General features: G+C 42.0%; 1 protein-coding gene across 2 annotated transcripts in view; it reads left to right on the plus strand.

The window, feature by feature from the left end:
- The first annotated feature begins 602 nt into the window (after positions 1-602).
- Positions 603-17,898, plus strand: part of HOPX (HOP homeobox) — a 32,009-nt gene continuing 14,713 nt past the window's right edge. Inside the window, exon 1 of one of the 2 annotated variants that reach the window (XM_086405621.1) lies at positions 603-636. The gene's annotated coding sequence lies outside the window, so the exon portion shown is untranslated. Of the gene's footprint in view, positions 637-5,039; positions 5,129-17,898 lie in introns of those variants that run through there. The other variant, XM_086405624.1, reaches the window with a different exon arrangement.

Genomic DNA, 17,898 nt, shown 5'->3' on the forward strand with positions numbered 1-17,898 from the left:
GAGGACAGTCTAGATGCAGAGGGAAAGAAATTAAAATCTCTTTCAAAGGAGACCTCACATTGTATCATCCTAGCCTGATCCTCCCTTATAACTTATTTGTACATTCTGTGCCTGAAGAAAAAAAAAAAAAAACAACTTTTCATTGATTGGGCTATTGCCCAGGCTTTTAGTTTGTCATCCTGTCCACGGAGCTGCAAAATCAACCTCAAGCCTATGCTTTGAAATGAGGCAACATTTAACTGGAAGTCCATTCAAAATAAGGAGCTCAGGCCAAGGGTCCAGGGTCCTGCATTTCTTCCTTTTTCTCTCAGCTGCACCTCTCTCATCCGATCTTGGTGAAGAGTTCTCCTTTGCCAAGAAAGAGATCAGGGATAAGAAGGCAGTGCCGAGAAAGTTCCACGAGACTCTCAGAAGTCACCGCCTGAATACCAAACCTGAATTACCAGGAGAGATGGAACGCTCGGCTGTTCTCCTCCTGCCCACGCTGCAGGTTTTTCAGGTCCCTGCTTGAGCGTGCACTCACAGGCGTAAATAAACGTGCTATCCACAGCCTGCGTCAGCCAACCCAGCTATTTAAGCAGGCTGGCATCAGCTAACTCAGCATCCAAATCCAGCGCTTGCCTTTGCCGCTTCCACGTAAGTAACTTTCAGAGGTTTGCCTTTCAGGCAGAGGAATGAACTTGTGTAGAGACTGGACTGAAATGCTGTTGTGACCCTGTTTGCTATTCTGATAGGAAAAGGTAGAGACAAAAGGGAGAATTAAAGAGCCGGCCCCAAGCAGGGAGCCAGAGAACGATGAGGGGTGTGAGGCATCAGACGTTGGCAACCCTGCCTGGGGGTGGAGGGGCATTTGGAGCCAGGGGGAGTCTGTGTTGACCTTTTGACTAGCAGGTGAGATGTTTTTTATATCTCTCCTATCTCTGAAAGACACAGTGAAAGCAGCGCTTGTAGGACTGTGCTCAGCGCATATGAATTTCTATCCTTTAGAAGTCAATATTGCTATTCTACACCTTAGTCTAAAATCAGATATAGTATTGTTTAAAAATATTTTTTGACCCAAAAGGAGTCAAAATTTCCAAAAGGGAAGGTGTCTCTGGGTTGATTAGAGGTGGCTCCGCTGAGAGTCTGCAATGCTATTTGTTGTTACTTCTGGTTCTCATAATCCTTATCAGTTATAACAATGAAAACATTGACCTTGTTTAAGATGAAAATAAACATGCTCTGGGGCTTTGCAGAAATGTAACTTTGTGATATTTGAGCACCAGGTATCTAGGCAGATTGTTAAGTAAAGTGAAATAAGAATTAAAAGGCACAACATACCACAAAGCTTAGGTGAGAAGATCTTAGACGAGGAATGCAAAAAAATTCCCATGAGGTAGCATTGACAGTCAACAGGGCCCTGGAGTGTATTTAGTTCAGTAGGATTAAGAATAACCAGAGTCCAGAAAACAAAATACAGGTACTTGGGATTAAGGAAGGAAAAAGTAGGGGGAGCAGATAGTAGGGGGTATATAATTAGACATCATATTCATAAGTGCATAGGACTAGAATAAGGAATGAAACATGATGTGACTTCCATGTGTGTGTGTTAGTAGCTCAGTTGTGTCCAACTCTGTGCGACCCCATGGACTGTAGCCCACCAGACTCCTCTGTCTATGGAATTCTCCAGGCAAGAATACTGTAGTGGGTTGCCATTCTCTTCTCCAGGGGATCTTCCCAACCCAGGGATCAAACCTGGAATTCCATAGTTCCTCCTTTTGGATCAAGAGTCTGGTGATGAAGAATCTGGGGAAATCCAAGAGCTTTTTCCATGTAGTTCCCCTGCCCTCTGCCCCCAGTACTCATCTGGACGCCCATTTTCTGGATCCCTAGCAGTCTATGCGGAGAAGGCAATGGCACCCCACTCCAGTACTCTTGCCTGGAAAATCCATGGACAGAGGAGCCTGGTAGGCTGCAGTCCATGGGGTTGCTGTGGGTCGGACACGACTGAGCGACTTCACTTTCACTTTTCACTTTCCTGCATTGGAGAAGGAAATGGCAACCCACTCCAGTGTTCTTGCCTGGAGAATCCCAGGGACGGGGAAGCCTGGTGGGCTGCCGTCTCTGGGGTCGCACAGAGTTGGACACGACTGAAGTGACTTAGCAGCAGCAGCAGCAGTCCATGACCCTAAATAAAGACTCAGATTTAAGAAAGTGCATAATTTTTTAACTGAGCTGAAGCTGCTGACTAGGAACCTACAGAGAGGTAGTGGGGAGTCAAGACCCTTAACACAGCAGGCACTTCTTGCCACCAAACCGAAGCTCAGCTGTAAGGTCATAAAGGTCTGATTTCCATCGAGCAAATAATGATTAAGGGGCTTCTCTGAGCAAAGGTTAGTTGGGGGCCAAGAGGAAGAGAAAAGAAATATAAGGTGGCTTCTATTCTTAAAGAGTTTGAAATCTCAAATACAAGGATATAAGAAGCCAGCAAAAAATTAGTACAGACTGCATTGCACAAAATGATAAAATATGCAAACTACTCTATAGGAACAGCAAGCAGCTCAGTGGTTACCTGAGACAGGGGAGCTGGAAAGACAGTTACGCAGATTAGGAGGGTTTGGGGGTGATGGGTGTGTTCACTATCATGATTAGGCAACCATTTCTCACTTGTGAAAACTGATCAGATCACACACTTTAAACGTGCAGTGTTAGAAGCCAGTTATACTCAACAAGGAATAATTTAACAATTCACCTTTTTTTAGATAACTAAAAGCATTTCTAATAATCTGCCAATGCAACATAATGAAAATGAGAAACGAGTATTTTGGGGGAAAATTAACTCAGTAAATAAAGTGAAGGCCCAAACCATCAAGACTGTGGACTTTTATAGAACTGGAAGGGTCCCAGAGATCATCTCAGGCAGGCCCAAACCATCAAGATTGTGGACTTTTATAGAACTGAAAGGGTCCCAGAGATCATCTCAGGCGGTGGTTGTGCACCTCGAGAAAAATACCTGGGATTGAGCCCCGCCCCCACCTGTTAAATCAGAACCCAGGAATGGGTGGTTCCAGTAATACTGTTTAAAGCTCTGCAGGTGATTCTAATGTGCAGCTGGGGATGGGAACCAGTGAAACCCAAACCACTCATGAGACACATGGACAGGGCAGGGCCTGCCCTCGGCCACATGAACCCCCAGCCCCTTGACCATCGTGTGCCAGGGACCCAATTGGATAGTGATAGGACCTCAGAGGATGAAGGACCCCCAAGACCACTGCTTCTGGGTCCTCAGCACCACACTTCCAACTCTAGCTAGGGAAGGATATCTGGCGTATTTCCAGCAAATTCTTGGAACCCAGACACGTTCCTGGTGCCAGGCATGACGAATTAGTCAGAGCCTCAAAGGTGCATTATTTAAGGATTGTGCTAACGTGTGAGAAGGGATGTTTCAAAACTAAAGCTTCCTTTTGTTTCCTACATAATATCTAATCTAAGCCAGGGGATTATAATTATTGAAAAGAATCAGGGCAGATGCATCAGGCGCTCTGCTCTGGGGGACAGCCAAGTCGGTCTTTCAGGAGCTAGCCCGGGTTCTCAGCATTGGGATGAGTCTATTTGGCACCACGGGTCTTTTCATCATGATTCCCAGGGCAGCTGGGGCAGAAACATGAGCGGAGTGGAGTTTGTGGTTTCTGTTCTTCCTATGGGGCCCTCACCTTGGCACCTGTGTCCATGCAGGGGCAGGTGTGGGTCTGCCTTTGGGGCCGCAGAGCCTCACCTGCTCTGCCGGGGCCACCTGCCATGTTTCAGGTGGTTTCTTCCATTTCTCCTCCAAGTCCAACAATTTCTAGGGTCTCATCCCTTAGGGCTTTGCTTACCCAGTTCTGGAAAACTAATTAAAGTAATAATGTTAATAGACAATGATTGTTTAATGAGTTATGTCCCTCCCTGGTATATTACATAGGTTTCAACAAGATAACACATCTGGGAGTTCTTTGAATATAGTTACCATTGGGAGGGAGTAATCAGCAGAATCAAAGTTTTAGGCAAAATGTGCTGTGCAGGAGACCTGGGTTCAATCCCTGGGTTAGGAAGATCCCTTGGAGAAGGGAATGGCAACCCACTCCAGTATTCTTGCCTGGGAAATCCCATGGACAGAGGAGCCTGCCGGGCTATAGTCCATGGGGTTGCAAAAGAGTTGGACATAACTTGGCGACTAAACCATCACCATCACCATATCCCTATTACTCAGAATCCCAGGCAACTTACTGGGGGAAATTATACCAAAATTGGGAGTTTTCAATAGAAGTCCTGCAGTCACTTCCCATATGGACCTTCCTACACATTGTGGGCCCTAAGAGATTTCTTTTTATGAATGAGTCTATTCTTTGTTAAATGCATTCATCCTCCTCAGAGATGGCTGCCTTTCATTTATCTTTCTGAGAAATGGAAAGTCACCATCAGGTCACTACAGTAGGGATTGCTGCTGCTGCTGCTAAGTCGCTTCAGTCATGTCTGACTCTGTGCGACCCCATAGACGGCAGCCCGCCAGGCTCCCCCGTCCCTGGGATTCTTCAGGCAAGAACACTGGAGTAGGTTGCCATTTCCTTCTCCAATGCATGAAAGTGAAAAGTGAAAGTGAAGTCACTCAGTCGTGTCCAACTCCTAGCGACCCCATGGACTGCAGCCCACCAGGCTCCTCCGTCCGTGGGATTTTCCAGGCAAGAGTACTGGAGTGGGGTGCCATTGCCTTCCCCCACAGTAGGGATTAAGACGTCAATAAATTCTGCTTCCAGGGCTCTATAAATATTACCTGCTTCCTTCTCAGGGCAGAAGGCTGGCACTGGCAGAGCAACTTGCCCAGGCTTAGTGACAAGGGGCCTCCTCCCTTGGGGACCCAGTCCTGCAGCCTGGGGCAAGGTGTCCCCTTAGTTCCTGTGACTCTGACAGACTTTCTTGCATTTGGAAAGCTCAGATTGCTGCAGCTCTCGTTGGCAAGTGGTAGCTATACTAGGGTAGGGCCAGCCTCTGAAGAGGGGTGTGATCAGGGTGTTCTGAACCTCTCTCCGGGGAAGCAGAGTCTGCCAGATACAGGAGCTACACGGCACAGAGTCCTGACTGGTGAGAACAGCCGTGAGCGAGGAGGGGAAAGGTGAGCATCGTCCTGGGCCCCTGGAGACCAGGAGACAGCAGACCCAAGCTCTGGGGTAAAGGATTAGACTGTTGCCACCAGGGTAGCACCCTCAAATTTGCTTTAATGCTGCAGATGAAGCCAAATGTTTCTTCTTCTTACCATTCAGTTTCACCAAAAAAAAAAATTTTTTTTTAAAATAAGTGACAGGTTTGCACCACTGATGAAATAGGGTTGTAAAACAGTGACAGAATTTCTACCTTCTTGGTATGACATGTCTGAATATTTTCCCTTCATCTTTGTTTCTAAATTCTCTCTGTGTGGAATGGCTTACTTTTCTTGGATATACATATATATTTTAAGGCTGTGTCATGATCTGTCACCCACATCAGTTTTTGGATTTTGTTGATGGTTTCCTCCAAATTGAAAAAGCCAGGTGAACAGGGCTATGCAATGATGAATTGTTAGAGGGGTGGCCTGTGGCCTGGAGTGATTTATGAAGTACTAACCTGTGTTCTTGCCTGGAGAATCCCAGGGATGGGGGAGCCTGGTGGGCTGCTGTCTATGGGTCACACAGAGTCGGACATGACTGAAGTGAATTAGCAGCAGCAGCAAACTGCCTATTAAAAACCAACACCTGAGGAGGGACTCCGTGCTTCCATGCAGGGGGCACAGATTCAATCACTGGTCAGGAACTAAGATCCTGAATTCCATGTGGTGCCGAACCCCTCAACAACTGAGGATCCCAAGGTGGCCCCTGGACCACACCTGTCCTGTCCACAGGCCTTGGGCCAGTGGAGAACAGGCTTGAGGCTGCAAAGGAAAGGGCCTGTCCCCACACAGTGGTTGCCTGCATCTGCCCTCTTCCTGGCCCGGCTCCCTTAGCCTCCCCTGCCTGCCAGTGACCTCGATGTGGCTTTAGGGTTCCAGTGCTGTTGATTCTGAGCACAGGCAGGGTCTGGGTCTTATGAATGCCTGACCAAGCAGGTGCAGATCAGGCTGTCCTTTTTAATGGCTGGGGAAGTCCCTTGATCTTTAGGTGATAAAGTAAACACTCCTCCACAGATCTCCAAGGTAGACAGGTCCTCACAGGGCAGACAGCCTAGCCTGGGAAGCAGAGCAGGAGTCTGGTGGTCAGGAACCTGTTATATTTTCAGCTCTACTTCAGCTATTATGGAATTTTAAGCAGGAGGGAAAAGCCTAAAACATCAGTTGTTCCAGTGGAGTACTACTAGTGCCTCCTTTCATTCTAAAAAATACCTGACCTTGAGCAATATACTATCTGGTCATCTGTGACTACAGTATATGAAGGTAGAAGAGAGTAGGATGAGTTGCCCTGTATCTTGGGTTAGTTGGAGGTTGAACTGCCTGTGAACCCAGGCCTCCCCACTCCTCATTCTGGCCTCTCTGCCAAGTCACTCACTCCCCAGTGACTCAGGTTCCCTGTGGGAAGCATTGTATCCATCCTGCCCGGCCAGAGAGCTGATTTATTTATATTGGCGCACCAAAAAGAAGTTCAAAATGAATGCTAGGGGTTCAAGGAAACTTGTGATCAACAAATCACAAGGTCAAGTTACTCTGATATTTGCTTTAGGCTCTTGTTAGCGCATGGCCATGTTTAGGACATGATAGAAGCTCTTTTGAAAGTAGAGAAGTTAAGCTTCTCAGGTGACATTAGTGGTAAAGAACCCATCTGCCAATACAGGAGACTTAAGAGACTCAGTTTCGGTCCCTGGGTCGGGAAGATCCCCTGGAGAAGGGCATGGCAACCCTCTCCAGTATTCTTGCCTGGAGAATCCCATGGACAGAGGAGCCTGGAGGGTTACAGTCCACAAGGTTGCAGAGTCGGACACAACTGAAGAGACTTAGCACGCATATTACTTTTACCCATCCTTGTATAATTTCTTGTGATTTACTTCTGGTGGTTTTGATAAAAAGTGATCAAACATAAAAATCCAGTCAGATCACTCATGAATGAACTATTCTATCTTTATATGTTAAAACAAAAACAAAGTCACATACAACGTAAGGCAGACACTGATCCACTCTAATCTCCTTGTGTAACTGGGCAGGAAACTAATGGCGCTCATTCCAGCTATTAGATCTAGATGGATCACGAAGGAAGCTTCCTGTAATTCTTAAGGCCATGACAGATCTGTTTAGACAGTCTAGTTTTTGTTGATGTATTTTCGTTTCCTTCCTGTGTGCTTGCTCCCTGAGGAAATTTACATAAACGATTTTCCCCAGTGCTTATATTCCCTCCCTCCTTTCCAGATTTCTAGTCTACTGGTCCAGGAGCGAAATATGTTTTTAAAAAATCTTTAATTCAATAATTTATGCCTGGAAGTGTCTATCACTTTATTATATGTTCTTCACGCTCTTTGTGAATAGTAGAGTAGCATCCTTTGGAGATGACTAGAACTGAGGTTTATGAAGCATGTGTGAAGAAGGAGGGAGGTCTTCTCCTGCCTTCATTAGCCTGGTACCCAGTTCAGGGTTCCACAGTTTAAAAGGAAAGAAAGTCTTTCAAACTAGCTCGAAAGAAACAAGTCTATGAGGAGTGGCAAAAGAACCCTATGCTGTTTAAATTGGGTGAGAGAGGGCTAGAGAGTCATTTGATGATGGCACTGAAAAGCATGGAGTATGTGGACCTGGAGGTCAGTGACCAGCTATTCACCTTGCCCTTTGGGGAAAAAAGCCAGCCCAGGTAGTCTGCACATGAAGAGTATGAGGTAAGCTGTAATATATTCCCTCATTATGCAGCAATTACATTGGAAAGAATTATACAGGCAAGCTCTGAAAGATGGGGCAATCCAACAATATTTTCGTCTTCAAAGTCTTTTTTTTTTTTTGTCTTTAGGCTCATGTGGAATTAACATATTCCTTAACTCATAGTACACACAAGACTCTTCTTAGGTTTTATATCTCATTCTATTTCTTTTGCTCTCCCAGTCTCCCTCTTTCTTGCTCTCTCTTTTAACTCAACACCACATTTTTATGGTCTACCTGTGTTGCCAATTATATTTCTAATATTTCCAATGCATTATTTCTAACTCCATTTTAATAGTCTGCTACTTGATCCATTGGTTTATCTAATCCTATAGTGTTAGACAGTTCTGCCGACAATTCTCACAAATGTTGCTATAATGAATACCCTCACAGGTATAGTCAACCACCGTTTAGATCTGGTTGGTGGAAGACAGGGGATTGGAGTGGAGTGGGCTAGATGGCCTGTGTTTTCTCTAAGCAATATGGAATATTGAGTCACCCATACAAAATGGAGATGCCTGATATTGTAACTTCTAGTCTAGTATTTCATGGAGAAGGAAATGGCAACCCATTCCAGTATTCTTGCCTGGAGACTCCTGTGGATGGAGGAGCCTGGTGGGCTGCTGTCCATGGGGTCACACAGAGTCGGACACGACTGAAGTGACTTGGCATGCATGCATGCATTGGAAAAGGAAATGGCAACCGACTCCAGTATTCTTGCCTGGAGAATCCCAGGGACGGAGGAGCCTGGTGGGCTGCCATCTATGGGGTTGCACAGAGTTGGACACGACTACAGCGACTTAGCAGCAGCAGTAGTCTAGTATTTCAAACATTTAGAAGCTTCACTAAGTTTCTTTTATAAGACTTTAAAAACTGATTGAAATAATTTTCTAGAACTTAAAGAGCGTGATCTTCAGCAATCACTCCTTCTCAAAATGTTATTTTCTTAAACTTGAGTTGGCAGTTTTAGAAGCATTTCATTTCTTTGTATTGCTGACTGATTACTGGACAAAGCAAATGAAATATTTTAAGAAATCTTATTAGGAATAAAGCAGAGTGAAGTTTTTATGGTGTTTTGCTATATTAATGATCGCAAAAGCTGGTGTTATCAGTTGCCCAACATTGTATCCTGAACCACTGAAAGCTGGATTAGAACCTTAACAATGGTATCTTATATCTATACCATGTTTATAATTTATAGTGATATTCATAAACTTAATCTGTCTCACTGAATCCTACAACAACCCTGTGAGACAGGTGGAGTAGGATTATAGCTTCAATTATAGATGAAGAAATGGAGGTTCAAAACAATTAAGTGAGTTGTCCAAAGTCACTTGGAGACTTAAGTGCTACTGTTGGAAAGAGCATGCAGGTCTTCTGATGCTCCATCCAGGCTCTTTCTGCAAAATTATATCTGATGCTCAGAGAAAAGATCTACTGTAGGTTCAGAGCTAGCTTTCTGGTATATCTGTCCTTTCCAATTATTTTGTGATGTTAATGGTTAGGCTAGAGCTGCACGCCCTCTGTTTATCCCATTAGCTGAACACCTGTTCATAAAAACCACTCAATGGGGGAAAAATAAGGCCCATATAACTGAGTATCATGGCAACAAGCAGCATGCATGGTTGGACTTTGGCATAATTTGGAGCTCTACAAAGAAACCAGGTGTGTGTCATTTTATCCATTACTTAAAGTACAGTCATAAAATAAGAATGGTAGTTGGACCATAAAAAATAATAATTGATTCAAGTGTATTTGTGCAAAGAGATAATTCCATTCTATCAAAGAACCTTTCCAGCAAATGCACAAACAACCTGAAGAAGTTACGCCTGCTTGCACTGGGCAGGTTTCAACAGCCTGTGAGCCAGCAGCCTGAACATCTACTGATCATGCCTGTGTAGTCCCGTGAAGGTGCCCAACTGCTGTTCCTTACTAGGTAATTAGGACTCAGGCAAAAATACTATATAACTCAGCATACATTTTGAAAATTAATAAATCATGATGACATGTCTCCAGAATTACAAATGAACAGCCCTCTTCAGAGTCAGGCACAGGAGTGAGAATATTTTCAGAAAGAAACTAATTTTTTTAACATTCTAAAGTGACAGAATGACCACAGAGAAATATGACAGTTCTACTTTATTCTGAATTATCTATGCATGGTTTAGAGGGACCAAATTTTTAAAATACCAGACTGATTTCCATCATCAGAATTTAAAGTTTATTTTTATTTGGCTGTGCTAGGTCTTATGAGGGATCATAGTTGCAGCATGGGGAATCTAGTTCTCTGACCAGGGATGGAACCCAGACCCCTTGCATTGGGAGGGCAGAGTCTTAACCACTGGACCATCAGGGAAGTCCCAACTTTCAAGTTTTTGAGCATCCTTCCTTTTCTATGCAACAAACACATGCACCTCAATACTGACTTAATATAATTAATGTTCTAGATAAAACATAATTAGGAAGCTTAATGGGTGACACAAAAACTAATATTAAAAATATACTCTAAAACATAAAAAGAATGTTAATCTGCCCTTTTGACTTACTTGTGCCATTTTTCTTCTCCACAAACTTCAGAAAGTTGATCTTTTGTTACTTGATTCTAAGTTTAGTAGTGCAAATTTGTCTTTATGTTTAATGGTTTTCTTTAGAAATACCATAACAGAAGTCTAATTTCTTCGTGTGTTAGAGCATCAGACATTTTTCAAACAGAAGGCTTGATGATTCAGTTTTCTTCACAAGTCTCATGCCTCCTGTTTTATCTAGTTTGAAAAGGCTTGGCTGTGTATCATGGAAATCTCTAGTACAAGCCATTTTCGTTTTATTTATGTTTGATCATAGGACCAATCTCTGTTTGATATGTAATAGGTATTCACACTTACTAAGCTCTAGTACAACTCTGCTAACAATACCCAAAGCAGGCCGAAGCCCAAGCATTATTCACCCTGTGAGATAAATTCTATTCTGTGTATTCAAACTGAAATAAAAATGAAAGTTAGGAAATTTGAAGCTATAGTGTATCCTCTTACCTTTTAACCATAGAGCTGCAACAGTATGCTTTCTTGAGAGCAAAAAGCAGCCTCCTATTCAATACTTTGGGTAGGTATATGTGGTCTGTCCTCAAGATCCTAATAAGGCCTGAATCTTGCTAATACATAACAGTAGCTCAGATTCCTAAATTCAAAGGAGAATTTTTACTATCCTACACCAAAGTGAGAAATTTAACGTTTTACATGTAATGAGGGGACCGGACGTCTAGATTTGCCTGGACATTTTTCATATAGGCCTGTTGTTCTGGTGTAATTATTCAAGTATCCCTTTTACACTTAAATGTCACCACTCAAGTGATGACAAATTGTATGGCCATGTTAATTTAACAGATAGACTGAATATTAAAAAAGCACTGTGGCTCAAAATGTTTCTTGGGTCCCTCAGTTGTCCTTTGAAGTAGAAACTAGGTACAAAGTGCTGCGTAGATCATGGACACACCCTAGGGGGACACTGTACTCCCCTTTCTCAGGTCCATGACATCATTAAGCTGCTGATGAAGAATAACATGAAAATTCAAAACCCAGGCCATTCTCATCATCAGAATTTAAAAAGAGAAACAATCTCAGAGGTCATCTGACCCAATAACTTGACTTTTTCTGGCTGAAGAAATAATCATAACACTCTTGGAAATGTGTATGTTATTTTACAGCTTTCTAAGTTGTTTCATGAGCATAATATTCAGTAATTTCACTGGATCACAACCAGAGTAAATAGGCAGGAAGGGAAGTTTTTATTCACATTTTACAGAGAAGAGAACTAGATTTCAAATAAGTTAAAAAAACAAAAAACAAAACCCAAACCGAAAAAACCAAACCTCAGCCAAGATAATGTAACTATTAAGTAGAGGTGTTAAAGTTGAAATCAGCTCTGACTTCTAGCTCAGTGATCTTTCCATTATTCCATACCAGTTTAGTATTTTCACTCATTAATGAGGATTTATTTAACATGTATCCCCTACATATAATTCATCTGTTAAAAAAACACAAACATTCCCTCTTTGGAGAAAACTTTATTTCTGCTTCTCTTTCCCTTCCTATCTACAAACAGCTCTGGTCAGCAACTGAACTGTTCTTGCCTAGCAGCACACTTAGGGACTGGCTAAAAGGATGAGGAGGAGAGGACCATGCAAAGTAACCTCTGGCTTTTTATTTACCATTCACATCGTTAATCGTATCTCAGATGACCTGCTTTTCACATCAATCCTTCTCAACATTCCCCGTTTCTTCTTCCTCTTTCCCCTTCCTTAGTTCCTCTAGGACACACAGACAAAATGCAGCTCTAATTACTATGCCTTCATCAAGACAAAGATAAGCTGTGATTTTTGAAAATAAAGTTCAATCAATATGCGTTTGATCATAAGCCTTCACTACACACCCAACAAAGTGTCAGGGACTATTCTGCATACTTCACAGGCATCAAAGTTGTGCCATCAGCCTATAATATTCTCAAAACTTTCCCTGCCAAACCCCTTTCATATCTGCACCAAAACCTCATCTCTCTCAAGTCAAATTTTAATCAACACTCCTTTTTCTTAAGCATTGCTTTCAAAATAAAGAAATGATTTCTTATTAAATTTCACTAGGATAATTTATCAGGATTATTTTCTATTCTTTTCCAGTTATGAATTATATAGCATTTCAGTTACATTCCCTTTTGTGGGTTAGCCTGGGATTCTATTTACTATAATTATAATACTATAGTTTACAGTATTATTTCTAGAGAAAAATTTCTGAATTCATAACAATAATAGTAGAAATAAACCTTTGAAAAGCAACCTGCTTACAAAATGGAGATCTCCTCTAAGAAGATTATGGAAATGGGATTGCCCTCTTTCATTTACCCATTTATTTCTAAGGAGGTAGACTGAGTGCTCCACTTGTTTCGCAAAAGGAGTATAAGGTTTTATTATTGATTTTCACTGTTTTCCTATGTTTCCACATACAAATCTTTGGATTAGAACATGAGTTGGGCTATCAATGAAAAGAACTCAGTGTTCAGGCAAAGAATTTTATGTCCAAAGTTAATTAATGATTAATTCACTGCTGGAAGTCATTCACTTCCAACAGTTTTTCATAATATCTTGCTATTTTCTGTAAATGGCTATAGAAGGTCTGGACCGCTGAAGGATTTGTTCCAACAATAGTCTTAGGAAGTTCCTTAATTAAGTCAACAAAACTGTGTACATGTAGGGGTTAAAATAGCAGCAATACTCACTAAGAGCCAGCTGATCTGGTTGGAGCCAACCCATCTGACCCATTCTATCAGATGCTGTAACTCTTTCTCGTTTGTGTACTATATTATTCATATAATGTCATCTTTCAAGTACATCTGTACCAATTAAAGAAGAGCATGTGTGGGGAAAAAAAAAATGCTAGCCTGACTGATGGTGCTGCTAGTATTAACTAAAATCACAACTAATCCATTTAGCTGGGTCAGAGTCATGTCTGGTCACCAGGGTTGAGAAATGTGTCACAGGGAAGAAGCTCTGCTCTCAGACCAGCCCCACCCCACGGAAGCTGGAGCAGACAGGGGACACAGCCTCACTCCTGTCCTAGGAGCACCACTCAGCTTGACTGCCCCCCTTCCCGCAACCACCTATCAGGGTGCTTCTATCTACCTAGCTACTTGGTACACAGAGGTAAGGCAGTGTAATGGTTAAAAACATGGATGCAGAAATTACACTTTCTGGGTTTTAATGCCTGCTCTGCCACTCACTTCATTTGTGACTTGGAGAAGGTTATACACATCTCCTTGGGGAAAGTGTATAATTTCCATCATTTTACACATATATTAAGTGGAGACAATAAGAGTGTCTATCACATAGTGTTATTGTTCTTCTAACACTTAAACGAGTCAATATGTCTAAGACATTTAGGACTGTGCCTGACACATAATAATTACTCAATATATATGTTGTTGTGAGGTTTCTGTATCTGATTCAAAAATAGGAATCAGCTCTGTGTTGTTTGGGGCAGTGAGAACCAAAGGGCATTATTAGGAGGCTAGAATGTTATTTTTTCCAGTGTTATGTTTTGGTTTTGAACATGGCAGGTCCTGATTGTTGAAAACACAGAGCACTGTCTTCCTAACTTTTGTCCTAAATCAAGTCAGGCCAGATGCCATTGGCTACATTCAGTTCAAAAGACACACGGTGAGCACCTATTAAGTGGTAGACACACCTAACGAGTGCTGGAGAAATGGAAATCTGTAAGAGATGACATAAACACCAAGGAAAGCCTATAATTTGTTGGGGAAGACAAGCCCATGAACAAATTATTTCAAAACGACTTCAATTTGGTCATTATTCTCATAGGCCAAGACAGCCTCAAAAACTCTCCTCACCAATTCATAGAATAATTGTTCCTGCTTATTAACTTCCTCACTACTCACCTTCTGTCCTAGTAATGCTTTCTCATTAGTAGATGAAAGTATGTTAGGGAGTGGTGGTGAGGAATGAGCAAAGAAACTAACATTTTATGGAAAATATCAACTGCTAAGTTCAAATCAATATACAACATGTAGAACTGCTCATGAGAAAACCTGCCACCCTCATCTGGTTAGTACTGAGAAGTTCCATCTAGGAATATCTCTTAAGATGGAGCAATATATACAGCATTTGATTTTTTTTTTTTTTTCTCTCAAAAAAAGGTTCTTATTTCAACCATTGTGCATTACCATTCCAGAAAGATAAAAAAGGGATTGAAACTCAGAAAGAGTGAAACTTACAATTCTTACCAGTTTGCTACCCAGAAGATGCCCTACTGAACTATGGTTTTTAAAAAACAATAGTACAAGGACTGGGGCTTCCTAGGTAGTGCTAGTGGTGCAGAACCCTCCTGCCAATGCAGGAGACATAAGAGACATGGGTTCTATCCTTAGGTCAGGGAAGATCCCCTGGAGGAGGGGATGACAACCCACTCCAGTATTCTTGCCCGGGAAATCCCATGGACAGAGGAACCTGGCGGGCTACAGCCCATAGGGTGGCAAAGAGTCAGACACGACTGGAATGACTTAGTATGAACACATGCATAAGGATTTCCCTGGTGGTTCAGGTCGTAGGACTCTGCACCCCAAAGCAGAGGGCCTGGGTTCCATCCCTAGTCAGGGAACTAGATCCCATATGCTGCAACTAAAATCCCACATGCCACAAGGAAGACCTGGCACTGCCAAATAAGTTAGTTACCTAAAAAAAGTAGTATTTTCCATAAGCAAACACTTTACAGTTTAGAAACACTTTCCTTACAACAATATCATATGAACTTTACAACAGAGCAGTGAACTAGACCCAGGTGTGTATTATTATACCCCTTCTTTCCACGAAAGAAATGGAGGCTCAGCAAAGTGATATTTCAAACGATTAGTGCTCAAGAGTTCTAATTATTTGACCTTTTCATTACATTGGCTCAAGTTTCAGTTTGCTTTTAATTCTGCTGGGTTTCCTGAAATAGAGGAGCTTCTAAGGCAAGAGGAAAGCAAGTCTAAAGAGGAGGACCTGGAATGTACTAAGCCGGATTAGCAAATACACAGGACACATATAAAAGTGGGCATAGGATATACAGAACTTAAAGCAAGGCAGCATTTCATATTTTTAAGTCGTGGCTTAACTCCTAAGAGATACGCAACCCCAGAGCAGGGCTGAAACGCTGAAAACTAAATCTGATGATACCTTCGCCTAACAAAACTTTGAGAAATGAGAGGTGCTTGGGGTGGTAGCATTGCTGGTGACCAGTGGAATGAATGAATTCAAGCCCTAAGCCTTCCTGCCCCGTGGAGTCAAGAGCAGCATGTTTTGGGAGAATAAAGCGTGCTTGTCATTGTGAGCAGGCAGGTGGTTCCGTGAGTGCCCATAGCTGTTACACTGGATCAGAAGTTAAGAGTTCAGATCATACCAGACAAACTTGAATGCTTCCCCAAAAGGTACTTCAAAGTGTGGAGTCAGAACAAAACCTGAAAGGGGGTGATTTCATTCTCTCTGTTGCCTTGGTGTCAAGTAGATACTAGGGCTTTCCCAGGAGAGGTGAGGAATTCTACAAGAGGGTTGGGCTGTGGCAGCCACTAGGGAATGAGGCTGGAGAGACCAGTCAGTCAGAAATGGCCTGCCTGCCCCAGTTCCAGCTCTTCACTAAAGGGAAAGACCATGACCAAAACTGGAGCTCAAAGATCCAAGCAGATGATTTAATCATATCTTAGAATTTCTATGACATCAAAAGAGTGTAAGGAGACTGCATTTTGGAAGTAGGCGTCAATCTTGCTTATGACATCAAGAGCTGATGTTACAGCTGTGGCCAGAATAAAAAGGGGAATTCTGAGTCTTCCTCTGATGCTGTAGATAAGTTAGTTAACCTTTCTTGACCACAAAGCAGGACCAATTCCATTCTATTTCTAAGAGAGGATTGTGAGCAAAACTGAAAGAACTAAGAGTAACCCACTTTTAAACTGGAAGGCAGTGCCCCCATGGCCATGGTATTGCAGTTCAAAGACTGAGCACATTAGTTGATCTCACATGTTTATATCTTATTTTAAGCCCACAACCAAATAATCTCTTTTATTCTTCCTGCCTATCCCTACATCCTTTCTTCTTCCTTATTCAGTTGTTTTAAGTCCATCTCTGTCGTTTTGATCTGGAGACTTTGATATTTGCTTAAAGGGTGAGGGAACAATAAATTGATACAGCTAACACATTTTTTAAGTGCAGAGCGAAGTCCTGACTCCCAGAAGCTCTGTAGAAGGGAAGATAGAAACATTTTTAGCATTATACAGACAAAAGGCCTGCTGTAATTAGTTTTCCATCCATCTTTCGCATTGTTCTTGGTCACCAGTGGAAATAACGAGCTAGCCTGAAGACAGTCTAAACTCTCCAAAAATACCTCAAATCTCCTTCTGGGCTCCAGCAGGAAACACTCTTTTTATACACTAAATAGTAAATGTATGGAAAATTTTAGCACAAGAAGTTAAGCAGGATGGAGACATAAACAGCTTCAAGAAGGTTTAGATATTATTCATGGACACACACACACAAAAATCTAACCATTTTGGAAAAAAATTAAAAAGTTTGCCAATACAAGTGTTGATGAGAATGTCGAGCAAGGAAATGCTACCTACTGCTGGAAGAAGTACAGTTTTTCTTTTTTTCATTTTCAGTTTTTTAAAACTAATCTTTATTGGAGTATTGTTGCTTTACAATGTTGTTAGTTTCTACTGTACAGCAAAGTGAGTCAGCTATACATAAATATCCCCCTCTTTTTTTTGGATTTTCTTCCCATTTAGGTCACCAGAGAGCATTGAGTTCCCTGTGCTATATTAGTCCCCTGTTCTCATTCTTTATCTATTTTATATATAGTATCAATAGTGTATGTATGAGGAGTATAGTATAGTTTTGTTCAACAATTTTGGAAAAGAAGTTGGTATAATGTTGTAAAGCTACTAGTCACATACCTTATGACCAGTTCCACTCCTAGAGAAGTCTTCCTAAAAGTGCTTCAGAGGACATATACAAAAATGTTCAGAGACACAGTGTTCATAATAATAGCAAAACACTGGAGACAACCCAAATATCCACCAACAGGAAAAGACATAAATACATTGTAATGTGTTCACTAAATGGAAACAACTGAATATGAATGAACTTCTCTACACGCTGAGATATGAATGGATCTTGAAAACATATTGATGGACAAAGCAATCTACAGAAGAATTATATATAGTGTGATATCGTTTTTATAGATCTCAAAAACATAAAGACTTTTAAAAAGCTCTTTTAGGGATGCATACACATGTGATACGGAGAAGGCAATGGCACCCCACTCCAGTACTCTTGCCTGGAAAATCCCATGAACAGAGGAGCCTGGTGGGCTGCAGTCCATGGGGTCGCTAAGAGTCGGACACGACTGAGCGACTTCACTTTCACTTTTCACTTTCATGCATTGGAGAGGGAAATGGCAACCCACTCCAGTATTCTTGCCTGGAGAATT

This window comes from Bos grunniens, chromosome 6 (assembly GCF_055505025.1).
Source record: "Bos grunniens cultivar Pamir isolate PY7600 chromosome 6, Bosgru_T2T1.0, whole genome shotgun sequence".
Taxonomy (NCBI): domain Eukaryota; kingdom Metazoa; phylum Chordata; class Mammalia; order Artiodactyla; family Bovidae; genus Bos; species Bos grunniens.